This window comes from Canis lupus, chromosome 7, assembly GCF_003254725.2.
Source record: "Canis lupus dingo isolate Sandy chromosome 7, ASM325472v2, whole genome shotgun sequence".
Lineage (NCBI taxonomy): Eukaryota > Metazoa > Chordata > Mammalia > Carnivora > Canidae > Canis > Canis lupus.
The window spans coordinates 67963311-67988248 of NC_064249.1; the positions used below are offsets into that span (position 1 = coordinate 67963311).

Here is a 24938-nt window from a genome sequence, read left to right on the forward strand (position 1 = left end):
GTTCTTGCTTCTATAAAAATAGTTTTATTGCCCAACTATGCAACCTAAAACACTATAATTTAATTTTTCTCCACACACATGTTAAGTCTCAGTTTTCCTTCATCTTGTTTTTTCTTTCCTCTTAAAATCTATTATTTTGGAAAATCAGATGTTTTTTAACTGTAGTTTCGCTGTAGTCTGAGTGTTGATGATTTGATACCCATGGTATGTTTCCCATGTCTTCTGTATTCCTTATCACTCGGTAGTTAGATCTAAAGACTTGATTAAGTTCTTTGCTTTTAATTTTTTTAATGAGTTAACTTTATAGGTGGTAGTATATTCTATTATCAGGAGATTATCTCTCTCTTGGAAAGTTAGTAACCATTGGTGTCTGATGCCTGGGTCCATTAATTCATTGAGGATTGGAAATGATGACATTTTAATTCCATCACTTTGGTTTTATTTATTAGTTGGGATACTTTTATATATAGATGTTCCCCCCCCCCCTTTTTTTATATCTATGTAGAGAGGAGTAGCCAAGACGTTTCCCTTCATTTAATATTTTGTTGTAACTTGGTATAGCTATTATAAGAAAGCTATGTTTCATTCTTTTAAGATAATTAATAGCTGGATCCCTGTCATTCTCCAAAGTTAATCAGTTTTTCTTTAAATTTGATTATGAATTCACACTTAAATATACTTGCTGTTTCAACCTATTCTAATTAATACCCTTATTGGAGCATAAATTATCTCAATTATTTTGTTAGGAACTTCTGTAAGTTAGTTCCTAAGTCATTTTGACATCAGTAAACTTTGGTAGCTTTTTTTCTATCTGATATGAAAGATGGTTGTAGCTCATTTTCAAGTATCACTTTCCTGTTTTCTATTTCATTGATTTTTGTGCTTACTCTTTTATTTTTATTCTTTCCTTTTTTTTAGATTACATTTGCTTATGTTTTTCTAATTCCTAAGGCTAATGCAGATCACTGATTAGAGAAATTCTTTTTTTTGAAATGTACAGTAATGATATAAATTTCTCTCTAAGCAATGCTTTAGCTGAAACTAACAACTTGATATATTGTCTTATATCCACCCAATTTACATGAAATAAAATTTGCTGTTTTTAATGAATAGCTCTGTCATTTGACAATGTAGACAGTTGTATAATCACCACCATAACAAGAGTTAAAATAGTTCCTTCATTCAAAAATACTCTTCACGCTTTTTATTTTATCAATCCACGTAACATCTCCATTGCCTCTCAAGAATAGATCTTATAACTGTGTCCTTTCAAGAATGTCAAACGATTGGATTCTATATACATTATGTGCCTTTTTAAAATCAGCTTCTTTCATAAACTAGAATGCCTTTTAGGTTCAGCCCATGCTGTCATGTTGATCACCTGTTCATTCCTTTTTATCACTGAGCACTATAATGTCGTATGGATCTATCAGTCTGCTTATCCATTCTTTAGATGAGGGACACTTGAGGTTTCAGTCCCCGAGTTTTTGGCTATTCTGAACGTTCATGAATAGTGTTTTATATTTTGATATACTTAGGCAAATACCTAGGTGTAGAATTGCTGAGTCATATGGTCTGTACAGTCTTTGTAGGAAATCAACAAACTTTTTTCAACCTGATTATGTCATATGAGAGTCCCAGTGGTTCTGCATCCTGAACAACACTTGATATTACAGTGTTTATTTTTAAACCATTCTATTAGATGTGTAATGGTATCTAATTATGGTTTTAACTCACATTTCTTTATAAGCTAGTGATGTTGAATATTTTGTCTTGGGCTGATTTGATGAAACATCTATTGAAATTTTGTCCATTTTTTGATGATTGGTTGTTTTCTTATTATTAAGTTTTAATAGTTTTTTGTTAATATATTTGGAATACAAGTCCTTTATCAGATTTGTTATTTAAAATATTTTCTGCCAGTATGCGACCTCCTTTTTCATTTTATTATGTGTCTTTTGAAGAGTAGATATTTTTAAGGTTGATGAAATTTATTTATTAACTTTTCTTTAACGGCTCATGCTTTCGATGTCATGGCTATGAAATATTTGCCTTAACTAAAGTCATAGATATTTTCTTTTTTTTTCCATAGATATTTTCTTCTAGAAATTTTTGTAGTTTTAGGTTTTACATTGGTGTTGCACACATTTTCTTAATAAGGGTAGTAAGGAAAGGGGGAATTTCAATTGAAGTTATTGAAATAATACATGCTTTGCAGAAAGATTGAATTCTACAGTATATGTTATAGGGAGTGAAATCATCCTCAAATCCTTCTGTGTAGAAATATTCTATTTATAATATAAATAACCTTTTAATATTTTCAATAGTTGTGAAGATTGTTTAAAACAAAAATCATATCAAAACATAATTCTGTCCTAGAGCTTGCTTTTATTCCTGCTTGGCAATATATTTATCTTGTCAGTTTATCATTTCAGTACAAATGAATTTATTCTGTTTTTAAATAAGTGCATAATAATATCTAGATTAAACAATTCTCATGTTGATGGACTGTAGGGTTCTTCCTTTTTATTTTTCTATTACAAATGATTGGCCTATTTATGTGGCTATATCTCTAGGATGAATTTCTCCAAGAGGAATTGCTGGACTATGTAGAGTCTATATTCAGATTTCTCAATTATTTCCTGAATTATTTTTTAAAGCTCTTTCTTTTCCATTGAAAACCCAATTAAGGTTCACAATTGAATTTAATTCTTATGCCTCCTTTGTCTGTTTCCTTTAATGATCTTGGATATTTAAAGAGCCCACACCAGTTGGCTCATAAGAATATCACACATGCTGGAAGTGTCTACTCATTTCTTCATGATTAAATACTAGATAAGCCTTTCTTACAATAATGTTACAACAAATGATGTGAACTACTTAACGTTTTATATCAGGAGGTGCGTAAGTATTAATTATCCTAATATTGGTAGCCTTAATTTGTTTGTTCACTTGGGTTAAAATAAAAGGCCAAAGTATTTATGTGTGTGTGTGTGTGTGTGTGTGTGTGTGTTTCTTTTTTGGCTGCTGGTATCTCTTGCAAGCTGCCTCATGTGTCCTTTTGGCATGACCCCATTAATCACTGAGCAATCCTTTGCTTTCTGGAACCATAAGCTGTCCCAGGCTCTCCTTTTACTTTTTCCTGTACCACACCTAGAATCAGCTATTTTTCTAAGGGTCACTAAACCTTTCAATGAAGAATGAAATTTAGAAAACAATCTCTAGATATAATGTGTTCATTATTAGTAAAGTGGCATTTCTTTTCAACCCTTTCAATGTATAGAACTTTAAGAAATATATATCTTGTCATGACTTTATGCAGATGTTTCCAAGTCAAATGCAATATTACAGTGTTTCCTTACCACTGTTTTTAAAGTTTTATATTTGAATCTCCTCTTACAGTGAACATTTTTTACTATGACACTATTATGTATTGCATATTAGCTTTAGCCTACTTGATATACCTTCACACATATATATTCACACATTCAACAGTTTTAGAATTATGCTGCTAATATTCCCACTACTAAGAAACTTACTAAGTTGGGATGCCAGGGTGGCTCAGGCAGTTAAGCTTCTGCCTTTGGCTCAGGTCATGATCCCAGGGTCCGGGAATTGGTCCCACGTCAGGCTCCCTTGCAAAAAGCCTGCTTCTTCCTCTTTCTATGTTGATGTTCTATAAGTAAACCTCTTGACCATGATGGCCATTTTTTGTTGTTATAAAAGCCATACATTATGATTTAGAAATCAGAAATCAGGATCAGGGGCACCTGGGTGGTTCACTGTTTGAGCATCTGCCTTTGGCTCAAGTCATGATCCCAGGGTCTTGGGAGAAGCCTGCTTCTCCTTCTGCCTATGTCACTGCCTCTCTCTCTGTGTCTCTCATGAATAAATAAATAAAATCTTAAAAAAAGAAAACTTATCAAGTCAATTCTAAGACTTCCTTGTATTTATTTCTTTCCTTAAAATAGTACATTAAGTATTGTATTCAAACGTTGTTTTAAAATTATTTTTGGGGGGGATGCCTGGGTGGCAGCTTAGCATCTGCTTTTGGCTCAGGGTGTGGTCCCAGGGTCCTGGGATTGAGTCCCACTTTGGGCTCCCTGTCGAGACCCTGCTTCTCCCTCTGCCTATGTCTCTGCCTCTCTCTCTTTGTCTCTCATAAATAAATAAATAAAATCTTTAAAAATAAATAAATAAATAAATAATTTTCATAGTCAATGTTTTCAGTTTGTTTTGGAGTTAGGTTAATTTATTTCTCTCTATATATAATTTAGGGTTTATTTTTTCCCACCTTTAATTTTATTTTTGAATATTTAAAATATAAAATATTGCTATGGTTCAGGAGCTATATAAAAACAAGTGGTATACATTTTATTGTTTTTATCCCCATAGTTATCATTTTCATCAGCTTATGGATTTTCTTTCTCTTCCTTCCTGTCTTCTTTCCTTTTTCTGTGGGTGTTTTTTTTTTTTTTTGCTTTTGCTTTTTTTACACCAAAGTTGTACCCTATGCACATTTATTTTCACCTTTTCACTTAATAATGTATCCTGGTAATCACTCATATCAGTTTTATAGAGACCTTTTTCTCTCTTTTTTATAGCTGCAAAGAATTCCATCATGTGCACATACCTTAGTTTATTCAACCAATATTCTTTGAATCTACATTTGGGTTATATATAAATTTTGTCACTACAAATAATATCTCATGAATACTGAAGATGCATTTTTTAATCTTCCAACACGTTTGAATATTTTATACTTCCATCAAAAATGAATAGGGTATTTAAGCACAGATGAGCCCCTGCCTTCAGAGATCTATTAAGTTGACAATGTGATGGGGAGCAAGATGCAACACTCTAAGACTCACGAGAGCAGGAATCTTTGCCATTTGGACAAACATGGGTAAGTGAGGAGAGTGGCCCTCCTAGGAGTTCCTTTCTCACTAAGGTAACTTGAGGAACAGGCTCCTCTCCAGCAGTGACATTCTGTCCATTAGATAGGTTTATTGGCAAAATATGGGTCATACAGTTTAGGATTGTGGGAAATAGTACCCTTACTCTCAGGAATCTAACAGACTCCTCTCAAAAGTCAATTTGTTTTGGAGTTACTCCAAAGCAGTATTCTGGTTATGTAAGCTTCCTGGGGCATGCAGTTATGCCATCACAAAGGGACTGAATTGTCACTGCCTACTCTGTTCACCAAGATAGGGAAAAAGCTTTCCTGAGATATAGGACAAATGACACATGTCACTGTCATGGCTTGATGTTGCCAGTGAAGATGAGTGCTTTCTCTTTTCTTGAAAAAGAAGCAAATATTTACTCTTCTAGTTATTGTAAAGATATTTCACTTTATGCTCTCTCAGTACAGTTTTATTTGATTGCAGAGCCTGGTATGCTCTACCCTGAGGAAGGAAATAATGAACAAATTCTTCTTTTCTTAAATATATGTGCAACTAACTCTGCTCAAAATGACTTACACATATGTCAGCTTATTTGCCATTATGAGGCACCAATACCTACTGTGCCAAGTACTCAGCCCTAAAGTACTACTGGGAATTTGTAAAACAATTCTGAAATGTGGACTGTAAAATAAAAATGAAAAATCTATTTAATATATCTAGACCAACAATCTAATATGTGTATTATTTTTGAAGACCCTAAAATGTGAGCACTGAAGTTATGGAATTGTTAAAAAATTTTTAAATGACTTTATTTTGCTTAGTAGAAATGAACAATTTGCTATAGTATACATCGTAGAAAGAACAAAAAGAGTGAGTGGAACCAGTTTCTCCTATTTTTTTTCCAGTTTGCCTTTGAACTCCTAAGTAGTTAATGTTGTATATTAACAATCTCCCACCACTTAGAAACAACATGTGCTCAGATATGCTTCATTTCTAAAAAGATTTTGTTTGTTTATTTATTTGAGAGACAGCATGTGCATGCAAATAGAGGGAGGAGTAGCAGAGGAAGACAGAGAGGAAATCTCAAGCAGACTCTGCACTGAGCACAGAACCCCATGTGGGGCTCAGTCTCATGACCCCCAAATCATGATCTGAGCCAAAACCAACAGTCAGGAGCTTAACTGACAGAGCCACTCAGGCTCCCCAGAAATCCTTCACTTTAGTTAAAAGTCTCTTATTCAACTAAAAGGTCTTATCAGGACAATCTCTTTTACTTTATGAAAATCCTTATTCTGACTACAGATTAATTAGAGTTAAAATGATTTGGGGATTAGTAAAGGGACCATTTTTAATCTTTAATGTTTTTTTCTTTCCTTTTATTTTTTTGAATAGCAGATACACAGGCTATAAAATATTAGGTATTATTCATTTAGGTGTTATCTGTTAATGAGAATTCCTATGAATTCTTACCACTTGTGAGAGTAGATGATATTTTGCCCTAGGGTAAGCATTCATTGCAAAGGAACTTCTATCACGAAAATGAAAACCAAATGAAAGCAACAAGAAAGAGGCTCTTCCATATGGATTGATTACTTTAAAACATACACAAGCAAAACCTATTCTGACAACCAGTTAAAGCATTAAACACACCAATGGTGGTTTTTTCCAAATTGGATTGAGCCACTTAGGACAGTTGTCACAGCAAAGTGCAAATGAATCTGAAGAAAGCTGATGAATATCCAATAAGAAAGTTATGTTTACCCTTGATCCATGGGACTCCTGGCAAAATAAACCTCAGGCCAAAATAGAGTTGACTTCTACTGCTCGGTTTCTAAAATTTCTTCCTCATACCATCATGTTTATCAGGACTTTTGACACATGGATCAAAAGAAACAAATTTGGAAAGGGACTCGGTAAAAAGACCAAATAGGAATTGTATCCTTTGAGACTTCTTGCTATATTCTATACTATATTGAATCTTGAATTAGGGTCATGACTAAATATATGTTTTCACATACACACAGAGGTGGACATGCACAATTAGTACATTAATTGCTAGGTGTATAGATGCTATATACATGCCTTGGCATTGGGATCACAGAAATTCTGTGTCATGCGACCAGTTAACGTAACGCCAACTTTGTTGTAACAGTAAAGAAGACAACAATCTTCAGCATCACTTAGCAGTAGAGGGCAAGACTGTGAGTACAACTGCTTAAAAACTTTGCTTAATGTTTCTATAGTTTTCCGGATAAACTTTTCAGTATGATGGAACTTTTTAAATTAATGGGTTATGACTCCTTAATGTGTTTTTAGCCTTCTCAGAAAGAAAGGGGAAAAAAACTGTTTTGGTTTCATATCTTGACCCTTGAGAGATTTCAAGAACAGTCATTATTCTTAAGGCTGGATGACTAAGGGTAAATCCTGGTAGATAAAACAGCCTGGTCCTTATAAGCCTCTGAAATTTTTATACTCCTTGCAGTTATTCTTTCTCATCATTTTGCAAATGGTTTTAGTTTGTGTAATTTTGAAAAGTGACTTGAGAGTTTAACTCTGAAATTTTTGCACTGTATTCTATTTTATTTTAATCGTACTTATCTTACAGAAATATGCAGAAAGTTCTATGTTAATGAGAAATAATGTGAAATTGTCTTCATTTCACACTATATTCAGTAATCAATATTAATCTTCTTCTTCAAGTACTCATCAGTCATATGGCTTTTTTGGTTGTGTATGAGTTTACATAATACAGAAATATGAGTGCTTTGCACTTCAACCATGTGTTATATTTGCCAGCTGTCTCAAATTTTTTAAAGTGATGAGAAATTTGTTCAGGACATAAGCAGGTCTTTTATGTTATTGTGCAAAGATTTTTCTGCCTTAACTTTAATTGTTATTCAAATAAAGTCACAATGTGGTTTTAGGATTGTATTAGTTAGTTTGAAAGCAACGCAGAATGTCTCTGGCCAATTTTAACTAAAGGACATTTATTGAAAGAATACTCAAGGATCACAGAATTGGTAGGAGACCAAAAGACAAGGCTGAGTAGGCATGAGGAAGCAAACTATGAAAGAAACCAGTGATCATTTTGAGTGCATTAAAATTAGAAACTTCTGCATAAAAATGTTGCTTTTTAAAGAGTAGAAAAAAAATCTCAGCAACAGAAACAAATATATGCAATAACCATAACTGACAATAAATTATGTAGATTATATTAAGAACTTAAAAAATCAGTTGGGAAAGCATAAAACTCAGGAGAAAAGGAAATAAGCAGACAATGTAAAGAGGAGGAAATGCAAATGTCTAATGTATATATGATAAGGGTAGCACTTATACACTGCTGGTGCTATTTTAGACTTGTTAAACAACCTTGTGAGTGAGTTGGCAATATTTGGTAATGCTGAAGAAACTTTCCACCTCTAGACATAAACTTTACAACAGCTCTTCTTATACATGGTCATGTAGAGACATATATTAGAATGCTTGTGGTGGCTTTTTGTATAAAGACAATAAAATTGAAAAAAAAATGTCCATAAGCAGGAGAATCGATTTTTGGTATGCTCATATAATGGGAGATTATCAAAGGGAGAAAATTAAACTAGATGGATTTTTAAAACATTATGCTGAGCAAAATAAGTTGTAGAACAATATATGGCATTTGAGCCATGGACAAAAGCCAAAGCCCGATTTCTTCTCTTTTAGGGAAGCCTCAGCTTTGCCCTTAAAGCTTTCTGACTAATTAAATCAAGCCTATCCAGTTCTTCAGGATAATCTCCCCCTTGCTTAGGGCCAACTGATTAGGGACTCCAATTACATCTGCAGAATCCACCTCACCACCCCAGATAAGGATTCCATTGAGTCACTGAGAACTATATCCTAGCCAAGTCAACATCTCAAAGGAGCCATTACAATGAAATTAATTAAATACTTAGAGCTTTTATGAGAGAGATTGGGAAGCTAGAGTTTTCTACATTATCACCAGGCAATGTAGGACATAAACACGTGGTGAATTGGGAGTGAGTACCTGATACTGGTAGCATCTAGTGAGCATTCAGAAAATGGTTATTTTAATGAATTAATTACTGTATTTGAAGGAGTAGCCCCCTTGGGGGACAGGTATATTGACAATAGGTATCTTTGTGAAATTACTGCTGGGGAAAATATAGTTAAAAGAACTGTCAGTTTTAAGTATTCTTTTCTTCAGGCTTCAGTCATGCTATGACAAGAACAAGATTTTCACAGTGTCTCCAAAGCATTTCCTTTTCATCTTTTAATAATATTGCATAAAAGAAGAGTTTCTCCAGCCATTTTCTGTGTCATACCAGTATTTCATCAGATATTAAGAGGTGTTCTGTGAAAAACAGTTTCCAAAGGAAAACAAATTTGGTAAAAAAACCAAGAAAACAAAAAAATACCAAAACCAAAAACACCAGGATAAATCACATAACAACCAGTAAATCTGAATAACTTAAAAAAACTAAGGTTTGTTTCTCACTCACGAGTGTTCCTTGTGGGTCAGCAGCAGCCTCTGGTCCCTGTCACATTTTTACTGTGAGAACAGCTGGACAGAGAAGCCACTGGAACCATGGAATACTTTATATTGTTGTGATTGAAGTGGAAAAGAGCCTGAGCAGCACCCACTGGCTCTTAATTCCTGTGTCTAGAAGTGACACATGTCACTTCTCACATTTCATTAGTCAAATCAAGTTCATGGCCCAGCCTGACCTGAAGTTTGCAGAGGAAATGAATGCTCCTGCAAAAGGTAGACATTATACAGTCCACCACCCAAAATAAACCACAGGGCTTCACAGAGCCTAGAAAGTGCTAAAATGCATAATAAGTAGCAGTGAACACAGTTATCTCCTGCCAAGTCTATTGAACACAGTATTAACTAGTTTGTTAGAACACACGATAGAAGTTTTCCTTCTATTGAAAAGGCAATATGGTACAGATAGTTCCATGCATGGACTCTGATGTCATGCTTCAGTTCAGATTTCACCTCTGATTGACTAATGACTTTGGGCAGAGTTCTTAGGTCAGTTCCTCACCTTCAGTTGCTTCAATGACATTTCTTATCTCATGGGTTTCTTAGGAGGATTAAATGTACATAGATCACTTATTAACTTCCTGGAAAGTTATGAACTCCTAATAAAACCCAGCTAACATTTTATGGGACAGTGGGGTTCTGAGGAACACTGAAAAACAATGCTCTCAGGTTTTGTGTCATTAGTTCATGAAATAGAAGGTTTTACTCCACTTGCTTAAACATCAAGAGTTCTGTGTGTAATGGGTAAGAGACACATGAGGAATTGATCAAGGCTGTAGAAGAAATCAGAATGAGTAAGGCAAGGGGGGGTGGCAAAGTGACAGGAAATGAGGATGGTAGGGCAGCCAGAAAAACTGACTCTGGGAGCATTACATTTCTATTATAGCTTGGAGAGCCAACAAAAATGAATCCTTTGAAATTTCACTTAAAACATTCAGTAAATTTCACACAGTAGAGATAAAGTTATAATAGAATAATAGCTGGCTATTCTTTCATTTTCAGAAATCTGCAAATTTAAAGGAACAATATGATAGCTGCCTGATGACCAGTATTCATATTGAGTGAATGCTCTGGAAGCACATTTTACAATTAACCAGTTGTGTCAAGCACCACCAGCTACATCATTATAGGAGCATTTGGGTTTTATTCTATTAATTTTTATAGTCTTTTCATGTTTTGAAATAATAGCTAAGAGATTAGATAAAAAGACATAGATAGCAAAATTTACTAAGTTTTTGGAATATATTTAGAAGGATTGTTAATTTGTCTTATTTAATCAATAATTTCAAGGTTTTTAATTATTTCTAAAGATTGAAATGTGCATGGCTGATTAGGAGTTGTCTTAGAGAAATGTTGCTATATAAAATTACTGATTCTGATAAATATTTTGGGATGAAGACATTTTTGTACCAGAATAAGTGAATAATTTCCACTTATTTAGAGTTTAAGATGATGCTTATTTTTATGTGATGAAGGTTGATTAAAATTTTATAATACTCATATAATTTCCAAATAAACAAAACATATTTCTTCCATTCCCTCAAAATAGGAGACCTAGAAAATTAAAATAATTTCTCATAGAAAAGAAGATATGCTTTTATTTAATGTCCATGAGTCAATTTCTCATGGAATTTAAATTTCTTAACCAAGAGATTAACCTTTATGAAATTGAATAACATTGAGTAACTTACGTAACAATGGAGTTTCCATTGTTCCTGACTAACAATATGCATACTTATTGTACTCTCAATACTCTTGAGATTTGGGGACTAAAAAATTCTCAGCAAAAAGAATTGGAACAAATATTCTATTCTTTATCCATAAATTCATGTAAAATTTAATCATACTAAAGAAAGGATACCTCAGGTGATGGTTATCTGGCTCTCTGACAGTCTTCAACATCAACTAAAGACAAAATAATTGCTTCATTGTTTATGGAAATATGCAACATTTTGTTACGGTTTCCAGTCTCAAGAAGTTAGTAGATATTATTGTGTCAGATAAACACATGAAAGAAATCCAGATGCCTGAATGTATATTAAGCAAAATAATGTTGCCTATTTATCTCTTAGGTGAAATAAGCTTACAAAGGATAATCCTTTTGAAGCCTCAGGGTCAACATTCACTCAAGTATTTACTATATATACTCATATTTACTATATATACCTGAATTTTCTAATATTCAACATTTATGGGCTAATAAATGAAGAGATATTTATTCAGTTATCTCAAATCCAAAGTTCATGGTAAGCATTTTGGAGGAGACTCATAGGACTCTGTAATTCCTATATCACAGCAGGTGCTGGTTAAGAAATATAAGCTGTAATTATTTGCCTTTGTATCAAGAGTGAAATTCATTTTGAAACTTTCCTTTTTTTCCTTTTTCTTGGAACTACTTATTTTTCTGGAATAAATCTCATGAATCTTTTGAACTTGATCTATGTCATACACTTGGCCCTCTTTCCTCCTTCATTTCCCAACAAAGCATAAAGTTGGTAAATGTTTCAACCATATAGGCGGATGAATTGACTAAATCTTCACTGGAAACTTTTAACATGCATTTACCATGCCATACATAATGCATTCTGAAAGTATCTTATCAAATTTATTCATATTTTTTAAAATTATTGGTCAATGCTGAATGATAAATTTAGATGTTGAACACTATGATTTCGATCAGGTAACATTTCTGGTGGTGCATTACATTAGCACATCCCAACACAAAAAGAGCTGTCAGTGAATGAGCCTATATTCAACCTACTGTCTTTATCACACTCTTAAGGCTTTGCTTTGTGACTCTTGGTGTATAACATTTCAAACATCTCTTAAGATTATAAGCACCCAGAGGGCAAGACTAAGATTGTATACATCTTTATATTTTTGAATATTTTTAAAATTTAAAGTCAATAAATTTTATTTAAGTAATTTTACATGTGATTCCTTCCACTGCCAATCATTGTAGTTTCTCCAAAGTCAGAATCATAATCTTCAAAATAGCCCTTTAAAAAGAACTTTTGTTCAATCCCCAGTTATCACTGTCAGTCCAGAGTACTTTCAGTTGGGCTTCTTTGACCTCCACTTGAGTATGGATATACTTCAGAAATTCCCAACCTGTAATCTTTACCAATTTCTTATGGCTCTAGAAGTCAAATTGCAGGAAGTACATTGATTGCTATTTTGGCAAATGATCTAAGATTATTATTCCTTAGTTGTTCCTAATGAAAAGTCTTCTTCCACTCTACTCCATGAGCCTAGCAGAAAATGTTACAGGTCTCATTGTAACTCACCATTGCAATGAACTTGCTGTAATGGAAGCATAACCCATGTGTCAATGTACCTACATTAACAATTTCTGGACACCATGAATGACAGTGCCCATTTCCATCTAGAATAAGGCTTTGAATGTTTCTTCATAACCCATGCCATATCCTGAACAATAAAGGAGCTTGAAAAACATTTGTTGACGAATGAAACATAGAGAGAGAAATGCTAATTTATTATTGAATTTATTCTAAATGTTTCAATAAGATGAGAAATTATATTTCATTTTAAATTTTAAAAAAGAACAAAGGAAATTTAATTTGCATTTAATGCAAATTCTTGCTCAAATGAAATTATTTTACTCCTATAGTAAACCCCAGATTACTTAAAAATCTAAAATGCCAGTAGGAAACAAATAGAAGGTAAAATATTCAAGTTAAATTTACTTCAATTTTGGGATCCTTGGGTGGCGCAGCGGTTTGGCGCCTGCCTTTGGCCCAGGGTGCGATCCTGGAGACCCGGGATCGAATCCCACGTCGGGCTCCCTGTGCATGGAGCCTGCTTCTCCCTCTGCATATGTCTCTGCCTCTCTTTCTCTCTCTCTGTATGACTATCATAAAAAAAAATTACTTCAATTTTAATTTACTTTTTTAAAAGTTGTTTTAAAATTTATTTTTAGAAATTGAATGATCAATTTATGTACTTGAGTTAAATTTTGATTTTTTAAAGAATGTCTCATGTTTTCTCATTACCAAATAATTTTTAAAAGACTAATTCTAGGATTGATAGAGTTTGAGGATTTGGTGATAGATTCTGGGCTTGAAGTCAAAGCACTGTTCAAAGTGGGCTGTCCAAAGGCCTTGGAATGCTCTGGTTATTCATTTCTTAGGATTGAATCTCAAAATTGAGAACTTAAAATGCAAGAATATTATCTTGGAGTGGTGATGGATGTTGGCAATGAGCAGAAATAAGGATATTTACTAAGTATACTATCATACTTTTGCAAGGAAAATATGAAAAACAATATACTTATTTATTTATACAGACAGGATCTTATATGAAGACATTAATAATAATTAAACTTGAACCCTAAGGGAAATGGCTTTTAATCTTTTTTTTTTAATTTTCAGAATATTTTGAGAATTTGAGGAAAGCTATTGTACCCCATTTCCATAAAAATAAGGAATACAAAAAATACATTTTGTGAATCAACTTTACAAAGTTCTTGGACCCTCTAAAACTCTTCCATTGGTCTGAGCTAAAGACCCTTTTCTTATTTGACACATTTAGTACTGATCACATATGTGCTTCTTTCTGGTCTGAGAATTCAAATAATAAATATAAATATATATATTCCTTTGATATAAGCCAAGCTTCTAATCTTTTCATCCTGTCTTACCAGTACAGTATGAGATGAGGCAAAGAGAATCAGAGCTGGCTCCCTGCACAGAGCCTGCTTCTCCCTCTGCCTGCATCTCTGCCTCTCTTTCTGCATCTCTCATGAATAAATAAATAAAATATTTTTTAAAAAAGGGACGCCTGGATGGCTCAGTGGTTGAGCATCTGCCTTCGGCCCAGGGAGTGATCCCAGGTCCTGGGATCAAGTCCCACATCAAGCTCCCTGCACAGAGCCTACTTCTCCCTTGCCTGCGTCTCTGCCTCTCTCTCTGTATCACTCATGAATAAATAAATAAAATATTTAAAAAAAGAGAGAGAGAGAGAATCAGAGCTAAGAGGAAAAACAGACTTCTTTTCACGATCTAGAACATAGGCAGCCTATGGATCCCTTGTGGGTTTTCTTGAGGTGGCAGTGGTAATAAGGAGAGACAGAGGAGGACAGATGACTGTTAGTTGCATGACAGAAAATTACTCCCAACAACAGGAAAAAGAAATATAAAAAGATGACTTCAAAATGGACATATGATATGGCTGCCACATTTTTTTCACTTCTGTCATGAACTAAAATTTTTGGATGTTAGCACTTTGACCCTGACCCATATCAATAGTTTTCATTTTTCAGAGTGGAATACAAAGGTGGGAGAAGATTTCTTTGGTAGATATTTCAATGATTGGCTTTAGGGGATGCCTGGTTTTATTGATTTTTGCAAGAAAGATTATGGCTGAGATTGGGGAAAACAGAAGGGGAAACAATGCAGGGCTAGTCAATGTTCTTAAACTCCAATGTGCAAATAGGTCACGTTAAAAAAACTCACCTCTAAAAATTCCAAGTTAGCATTTCTGGAGGGGTGCTAGGAATTTATTCTTTCAATCAAAAATCCTTTGCAATTAATTCTAAGATCGAATACATGAACAATATTTTAAGAAACTATGATGTAATGTCTAGGAAGAGTAGGTCTGTCAGAAGTAATGGTGTTTGAGGTGAAAGTGTGTGTGTGTGTGTGTGTCTGTGTGTGTGTGTGTGTGTCTGTGTGTGTCTGTGTCTATGTTTGGGGAGGAAATGTTTGGGTTTTTGTTCTAAAAGTAAGATGGGAAACAGAAGGCAATATTCATTTAGGCAACACTTGGTCACCTGCTAGGCACTTGTTCTTACTATCATGGGGACTAAATTTTAATATTAGGGGGAGTCAGACTGTAGCCAATACACTTAGTAAGTTAAATAGTGTCTCAAAAGGAGAAAAATACTATAGAAATAAAAATAAATAGATCAAAGTAAGGAAATCAGAACTGCTTAAGGGATAAGTTCTAATTTTGGACTGGGAGGCCAGGGATAAGCCCTATTGACAAGGTGACATTTTAGCAGAGACATGGTCTTTGAGGAAGGTGAAGAAATTGACTATGCAAAAACTTGAGGAAAGAGAATTCCAGAAGGATCCCACTTGGGCCCTCAGGGAAAGATTAGTTGTTATGGGAGTGAAGCAAAGAAAATGAGAGGGAAAGCAAGGAATTAACTAGGGTCCGGTAATATATAGCCTTCTAGACCATTGTAAAGACCTTGGTGCTTATTTAGCAAAACTGAATCATTAGGGGATTTTGAGAGAATAGTCACAAGAACTGTTTTTTTAAGCTTTTATTTATTTATTCATGAGAGAGAGAGAGAGAGAAACAGACACAGGCAGAGGGAGAAGCAGGCTCCACACAGGGAGCCAGACGTGGGACTCGTTTCCTGGTTTCCAGAATCACACCCTGGGTCGAAAGTAGCGCCAAACCGCTGGGCCACCAGGGCTGCCCTAGTCACAAGATCTTACTTGCATTATTAAAGAGTAACTCTAGCTGCTGTATTTCAAAGGGACCATGGTTGGGAGTGCTGAGTGGTAAGAGTAGAAATTTGGGAGAAATTCAAAGGATAGATGACCAGTGGTGGTGGTGGTGAGAATTCAAAGAAATTCAAATAGATTTTGAAAATAATTTTAAAAAATCTTGATCGAATAAATATGATAGTATGATAGACGGGAATAAAGAATGGCTCCAAGGTTTTTGGTCTCAGCTACATGGAAGGATAAAGTTGCCATCAACAGAAATGAGAAAGATTCTGAGACAGAATACCATCAAACCCTCCAGTTCCCTGCTATTCTCAGTAACATGATATGGAGTGGTCAGTGCCATAAGACATGAATTTGTCTCCTTGATCTGCTATACAGCAGTGATTTGAACAATGCATTGAACCCATCTCCTCATACTTAAAATGAAATATATGTGAACTGAAATAATAAATGCGAACATTTTTAACGTGTTTATAGTAGAAAGTTTTAAGATTTCATAATTTTACCTAGACTTACTTGGTAGTTCCAAATTATGAGTTTTTATCTTAATTGTAGAAATGCAATAAAATATAATAGTGCTATTTGTTTTATATCTAATATGTGCCAGGCATTGCATAAAGCAAGTTGGACATGCTAGTACTCACTCTTATGGCAACTTTACAGATCTGGGAATGAAGATCAGAGATTTTTTAAAAAATTCTTAAGTTCATGAAAATAATAAATGGTATAATTTTAATTTAAATTCAGACTCTTTCACCCTTTCCATATAGCTTCCTACTAGATAAGAAATCACATCAACTAAAACTAGTAAATTGTGGTCTTGTTTTCTTTATAAAATTCCACATGTGGTAGTATTGTGGTTAAGAAAATAGTAGGCTGAGGGTATGCCCCACAAGATGCAAAGCCAAGATTTAATTGTAAAACAAAGCAAATTTGAATATTTTAGGTGTAGAGGCACTAAGAAAAGGCCACATAGGATTAATAAGACTATTTCATTCATGTACTTTGGAATTACTTTGTTAAAAGAAGGAATTCCCTGTGATCTAGAACTTTTACAGAAGCGTAAAGACCCTATAATCCTACCAAATTCATGCAGCGAAATGCTGTTATGCACTTCTTCAGGATATTCTTCTATGAAAATTAGCGGCTCTTGCAAAAGACATACATATTTTTATTCAGTTGATGGACTGTCAGCCAAAGATAGGCTATATAATTTTTATAATAACAAAGGGGAAGTTAGATTACTTTAAGAGCTTTGGTTGGTATAAATTTCCTTTAATAACTGAGTCTAATGTTTATTTTTGTTTTATAATTTCTTCTTTTCTAATATTATCTACCACTCTTTCCCTTTCCTTTTGACTCTTTCCCTTTCCTTTTGACTGAAGATATTTGCCCTTGTTTTTGAAAAGGAGAGCAAAAGGGAATATTGTGCCTTTTAAATAATCCATGCAATTCATAAATGTCTTTCTGTTGATCTATTAATTATTTTCAGTATATAAAGTGAAGTTGGATTTTAAAAATACTATTTTGTTTTGATGTTTGGACATTTGTTATTAAGCCAAACAAAACTGAGTAAGTTCACTATTCATATCTCCTTTTTTTTCCTACACAGCACTATTTGCTTTCTGGTTTTTTTTTTTAAGATTTATTTATTTATTTATGATAGACATAGAGAGGAGGGGGGGGTGGCGGGGGCAGAGACACAGGAGGAGGGAGAAGCAGGCTCCATGCCGAGATACCGACGCGGGACTTGATCCCGGGACTCCAGGATCGCGCCCTGGGCCAAAGGCAGGCGCTAAACCACTGAGCCACCCAGGGATCCCCTGCTTTCTGTTTTTTAATACTGTTCATCATAAAGATTTTTATTACTCCTTTTATCTTCCCACAGACTTATTGCAGAGTCAAAAATCCTCTACTTTCTATTAGAGGAAAACAAAATCCTTTAACATATTTCTTGCAAATGCTGTTGATTATGTGTGGAGGTAACACATATGCTCCTACTTCTAAATACCCTGCTCATTGAGATAGCCAGAGAGGCCAGAGACAGCTATTTCTAGAATAACCATAGGTGTAGGGACACAAGCACAAATATTCAATATGTAATGAATTAGTTATGGCATTATACAGAATCCTCTCCTTACTCTCAAGTTTAATTACTCTTCCTTATTGATAATCATATTATTATATTAATTTGATAAAAACTAATATAAAAATTTCCAAACTTACTGGTTTATTTCATTTAGGACAATGTTTTGGTATTGGTACAGCAGATATAATTTTCCCAACTTATTGATGAATACACTGAAGCTGAAACAACTCATCTGTCTAATTTCTCATAGCTACTATTTAGACTTTGGTTTTGATACTCTGGATCATCTAATGCACTATTTGCAAAATGATCTAAAGCACTAACGCTTTTCTAACCTCATATGTCCCACTGGGCATCAACACTTTGTGCTCACTGATTATCATTAGCGTCTAGTGTGTCCCACTGGATTGCTTCCAATCTTCTCTCTGTGATCTGGAGTGGTTCCTCCAGCCATCCATGGAGAATCCATACAACCAGGGGACCTCGAATCCAGCTGTGGTCTTGTCTCTGATTTCTGATAGCTTCTTCCTGTATATCATACTTAGTGCTACTTTTGTCTTAAGTATGTGTGATGAAGTTAATTCGTTGAAAATGTGATCCTATATGGGAGCTGAAACTAAGGGGTAAACTGTGGAATTAGAGTTTCTGCAAGTTCATTTTTATTATTGCTTTATTTAATTTTGATAAATGAACCAGAGCAAATTTGATGATATTTTATGCATAATACTTTAAATTATATTCATAAGTGCCTATGTCCAGGAAAAGATTGAGAATCTTAGCATGATAAACTATTTTTGGATTTATATTTAACATTAATTTGTTGCTTATGAATTCATATGTTATCTGCTAGATCTTGTGAGCAGATATTCATTGATTGATAGTAAAGGTTAAAAAATAAGATTCAAGGGTAAAAGATCAACAGGATTAATTGAAAGACTCATATTCCTTAGATTTGTTTTTGACAAAATAAGAAAGACCATCATTATCCAACGTTAGAAATAGATAACTTGGCCCATCACATAAGACCTATTTAAAATTTCTTGGCTAATTTTAAAACTAACAATGATACTTTCTAGTACATAGTGGATAGGAAAATAGGTGATTTTTTAAAAAATACTAATGCCTCTGACCTCATTTTGATTTGTATCCTGTTAAATTTTTTTGACTACTTTTGAAATAAAGTTTAATGGGAAGACAACAGTTTATAAGCATCACTTTATTAAGCTCATTAGCAGAGAATGTTTCTCTTTTTCAAGTAGTTTATCCCTTGAAGCATACTTCTTGTTTGCACTTCCTCTGCCCTGATCTCCCCCAGTGACATCCTTTTCTGCTCCTCACCAGGCACAGGGGCATCAGAAACAGGTGGCCTCCCTCCTTCTCCCTCCTTCTCTACTCCATCCACACAGGCTTCTTGCTTTCTGTGAATATGTTAGGCATGTTCCTGCCTCAGCGACTTTGCATGGACTGAAGCAACCTGGAAACTCCTCACAGAGACCCACCCAACCTCCTCCTTCACCTATGTCAGCATTTGGATCAAAGTCACCTTCTCAGTGAGATTTTCCAAACCACTCTCACCACTGGTAGGTACTTCCTGTCCCTTTTTCCTCAATATTTTTTATTTCTTTATTTTATTTTTAATTTTTTAATATTTTTTATTTTAAAATTTATAACCTCTAATATACTATAACATCTTCTTGTCTGTTTTGTTTCGTGCCTATATTAGTCTTTCTTGTTATGGCAGCCCAAGCAGAATAATATAGGCAATAGACAAAATAGGTAAGAAGACACTGTAGTATTAGAAGTTACAAATATTATGAAGAAAAACATTAAGAAAAAGGGATTAGGAAGAACAATCAGTGGTGAGAGTAGTTTGGAAGACTACATTCCTCAGTGTGTATTCACAGAAAGAGCTCTCTGGTGAATCTCCCTCTCTCTTTTTTTAAGATTTTTAATTTATTCATTTGAGACAGATACAGAGAGCAGCAAGCCAGCATGAGCAGAGGGAGAGGCAGAGGCAGAGTCAGAGGGAGAAGCAGGCTCCCCACTGAGCCAGGAGCCTGAGGCTTGATCCCAGGACTTGGAGATCATGACCTGAGCCAAAGGCAGATGCTTAACCGACTGAACCACCCAGGCACCACTCTTGTGTCTCCTCTTCTAGTGACAGTGACTCCATCAAATTAGGACTCCAAGGACTCCTAGGTGGCTCAGTGTTTGAGGGTCTGCCTTTGGCTCAGGGCATGATCCTGGAGTCCTGGGATCAAGTCCCGTATCGGGCTCCCTGCATGGAGCCTGCTTCTCCCTCTGCCTGTGTCTCTGCCTCTCTCTGTGTGTCTCTCATGAATAAATAAATAAAATCTTGAAAAAAAATTAGGATCCCAATCTTATGATTTCATGTGACCTTAATTATGTCCTAAGGACCCTGTTTCCAGATACAGTTGCATTGAGGTTATGGTTTCAACATATGAAATAGGGAGGGGGGACACATTCACAGAAGCTTTTGTGTGTTTTATTCACTGCTCTCTATTCCCACTGCCTACAAGAATAGCTGGCACACAGTGGGCACCTGAGAAATATTTTTGAATTGTGACTGAGTGACTTAAAGTACTCAGAACTTGAATGTATGGAATTGCTTACTTCATCTCATGCTTAACAAACTCTGTGACCTAACATCTGGGGCTGATTTAGGGAAGCTCTGTAAGAAATTATGAAAAGGAGATGATCCCACCATGATGTTAAAGAGAAAGTTCATATGATTTAGCTGTTGTTCACTATTTCCCCTTCAATGAGGTAAACATCTTGAGTTGTCTTCCTTCAGTTCCAGTATACTTCTGCCAGATTATATTTTTATAACCAATTTGTTTCTTTAAAGAGCCTCTGAGGTCCTATATACCCAAACATACAGATGTGGCTGAAGAGTAAGACATAAGTATGACATAAGCAATAAAACTTCTTTTTTTAAAAAGACTTTTTATTTATTCATGAAAGACAAACAGAGAGAGAGGCAGAGACACAGCAGAGGGAGAAGCAGGCCCATGCAGGGAGCCCGATGTGGGACTCGATCCCGAGTCTCCAGGATCATGCCCTGAGCCAAAGGCAGGCACTAAACTACTGAACCACCCAGGGATTCCCAGCAATAAAACTTCCTATAATAAAAAAACAAAATACAACGTCTAAAAGTTGTAAACAGACTCTGGAATGGACATTGTCGGTGGCTATCATCACACAATTCAATATTTTCCAAGTTTTGTATGTATTTAGTATCTTATTTGATTCCTGAAACACTTAAGGTAATGAATCACTCATGAAGTTGAGTAAGTAAACAAACTCTGGATCTGGTATAGCTCATCAAACACACTTCCCTTTGATCTTTCTTTTTATGTGCGAATGAAATAAATATGTTTGCGGAGTCAAAAAATATTATAGCCAATTCTGACTGTCCTTGAAGGCAATTGGGTGTATGTCCAGAGATCTATGAGGGTACTTAAGTTATTTTATGCATGTAAGAGAGCAAACACTATTTATGTGTGGAACTTAATAGCTCTTTTGTACTCCATCCTGGCATGAATGTTCTGGAATTGTCTCCTTAGCTTCTTTCTCTTTACCCATTGCCTGATGACACAAAGAGTAGAGGCAACTGAGTGTTTATAAAACTCTAAAATAACTAATCAGAACTGAAGATGAATTAGATCTATCACCTGATGTAGAGGGGGAGGGAATGTGAAGTTTTGGGGGTTTATTAGATAAGAAGGTACACCAGAGGAGACAGGATGTAAAATTTCTTCTCAAGAAATCAGAACAAGATGCTTCTATAGACTATGAGGTACTAGGGAATCAAAAAAGTCAGGTAATTTTTAATATGATCTGCTGTGAAACATCTACATGGTAAGATGCAAATAAAGCTAAAATTCTCTGGGGGCGGCTATTATTCTTCAAATTTGATACTGACCTCAGAATGCATTATATAGATCAAAGTTTCATAGGTATTACAAAGTAGCAGTGGAGGAATGGAAATGTTTTGCTGCCATGGAAAGGGGACTTAGCTGTGGGGTACTGTGTGAACAAATTCAGCTTTTTGTGAGGAACACAGACTAGTCACTGTTACAAATGAAGAAAGGGTGAGAGAAATTGAGAGTATTATCTTTTTTTTATTATTATTATTAATGATAGTCACACACACAGAGAGAGAGAGTGGGGCAGAAACATAGGCAGAGGGAGAAGCAGGCTCCATGCACCGGGGAGCCCGATGTGGGATTTGATCCCGGGTCTCCAGGATCGTGCCCTGGGCCAAAGGCAGCCGCTAAACCGCTGCGCTACCCAGGGATCCCGAGTATTATCTTTTGACTCAAGAGAGCTGAATAGTGCATCCCTTAGTAGATAAACAAAAAGTATTTTGCATTAGTCACAGAAAACAGAAATTACCATGCATTTGTTATTATGAATTGTCTTTGTTAAAGCAAGAGAGTAGGAGAGCAACTTCCATATACTTTTTCCAAGTTTTCCATGGAAGGGTATAAAGTAGTCCCCTAAACATGGATCAATGAAATGAACGACTCTTGAAAATGTCTAGGACATTGATTTATTTTATTTATTGATTTATTGATTATTTTTATACTTTATATATTATAAAAAGCAAAATAGAAAAATAAAAATCAGAGGCTAATATAAAGCTTTCCAAAATAGCAGTATCTCTTTAAAAAAAAAACCACACAGGTGAGGGAATATTTGAAAAACAGGAATGTGCTGAAAACAGCAGGCCCAGATGGCATGCACAATAGGGTATTAAAGAGAACCAGCTTGTGAACTTACTAAGCTAAGCTGCTTCAGTCAGTAATAAATCATGGATATCTGAGTGGGAGGACTCCAGTCTCCCCCACTTTAATGGGGGAATAAAAATCATACAACCTATCCAAACTAAAAGAAAAATGACAATGAACTTGGTCAGAAAACCATATATGTAATGAAAAATATTTTCTGCAAATACATGGAAAGCAAATATATAGTAAATCAAAGCAAATATATAGTAAATCAATAAATGGAAGCATTTAAAAAATAAAACTATATAAATTTTACATGTGCTTGTCCCAAAATAAAATGACTGATTCTATTTGATACTGTAAATTGAGTCAGATTTACGGTCTGCACAAGTATAACAAAGCAACAAAGTTAAGATAAGGATCTCAGTTAGTTAAGTGGGAGAATTTGATACAAAACATTTTGGCAGACATCTGGGAGAGTAGTGTGATATTACTAAAGAAGTTTTTTTTCAGTAGCTGAAAAATGAGTCAAGGATCTTGACGAATACCAATAGCAGTATATTTAGTGTGCTTTCTTAATACTTAATTTTAGACAAAAATGTAGATATTTGCTCCACAAAGATGAGAGATACATGGATTTGGAAAGATGACATAATTAGATCTTATGATATATTAGACGTTGTATTTTGTTTTTTTATGATAAGAAATTTTTTTTAATTTATTTATTTATGATAGTCACACAGAGAGAGAGAGAGAGAGGCAGAGACACAGGCAGAGGGAGAAGCAGGCTCCACGCACCGGGAGCCCGACGTGGGACTCGATCCCAGGTCTCCAGAATTGCGCCCTGGGCCAAAGGCAGGCGCTAAACCGCTGTGCCACCCAGGGATCCCTATGATAAGAAATTTTATTGCTTATGTCATCCCTCTCTTTTCCTCCTTATGTCCTTACTCCTCTACTTCTGTGGAGTGTGGACTGTTGTTCTTGCTGAATGATACTATTTTTCTTGGAACATTAATTTTTGAGAAAAAGTGTGTATGAGTGCAGTGGGAGGTATATACCATGGTGGGGACCTGTCAGACACATACAAACACATACATACAAAATCATTGAGTAGAAGAAACACAGAGCTGCAGTTAGGAGAAGTCTTCCTTCCACTTTTCTGATGTAATTGTGATTAAATAATACAAAAGATGATAAAGACAACCACAGTCATCTGTTGAACACTCATCACATTTCATTGTCCTCAGTCCTTCAGATCCATGATTTGTCATCAATGTCACAGTCTGTCCCCGTTTGATATACTAGGAGGCTAAGTGCAGAGAAACTTCAATACTTTGAGGCAGGCAAACTCTAATCATTACAGAGCTTTAGGTGAAGCTACTACTGCATTCTTTCCATCTTAAAATAAAGCAGATAATGGAGACTTTCCAAAGGTCACCAAATAAATGCTGTACTTTTCTCTGGACTTTTTTTTTTCTTTTCTCTGGACTCATTAAAAAACATACAGTTTCCTCAATAGCATACCAGGATTGGTTTTTTCCTTTTACCTATTTCAAGGGCTTTGAGGGGGATACATTCCCTACCATTAGAGACATATTTTCAACTTAAGAAGAAGCTATTATATTTAGCAAAGGGAATGGTTTGCGTTAAGTCATAACATCAGGAAGCGCTGGGGAAGAGAACTTTTCTCCCTAAAAGGAAAGTATAAGACATGACTGAATAATGGTGACTATAAGAGACAGAGTTTTTTGTTTGTTTGTTTGTTTGTTTTTAGTTGAAACCCACAAAATGATGACTTCTTGTGAAATTGAATGCCTACATATCTCAGTGTATATTGTAAGTCTTCCACCTGTATGCACCTATATGGTTATGGCATTGTGTTAAGCTCTATGAGGATCAAGAATGGTAAGAGATGGAAATTTAGGACTATCAGATGGGGAAAAAGAAAAAAATAGGAAAGGCCATTTCTTTGATGTCTTGTTTGTAAGGGCAGAAGTTTTTGGTTCAAAGTCACTCCCTTTGGGGATCCTTGAGTGGCTCAGCAGTTTAGCATCTGCCTTTGGCCCGGGGCATGATCCTGGAGTCCTGAGATTGAGTTCTGCATCGGGCTCCCTGCATGGAGCCTGCTTCTTCCTCTGCCTGTCTCTGCCTCTCTTTGTGTCT

General features: G+C 35.1%; 1 non-coding gene across 1 annotated transcript; it reads right to left on the bottom strand.

The window, feature by feature from the left end:
• Positions 1 to 12709: 12709 nt before the first annotated feature.
• On the bottom strand, positions 12710 to 12848 carry LOC112648984 (small nucleolar RNA SNORA1). The gene has a single exon (XR_003129419.1). It is a non-coding gene; the product is annotated as a small nucleolar RNA SNORA1 (small nucleolar RNA).
• Positions 12849 to 24938: the final 12090 nt, after the last annotated feature.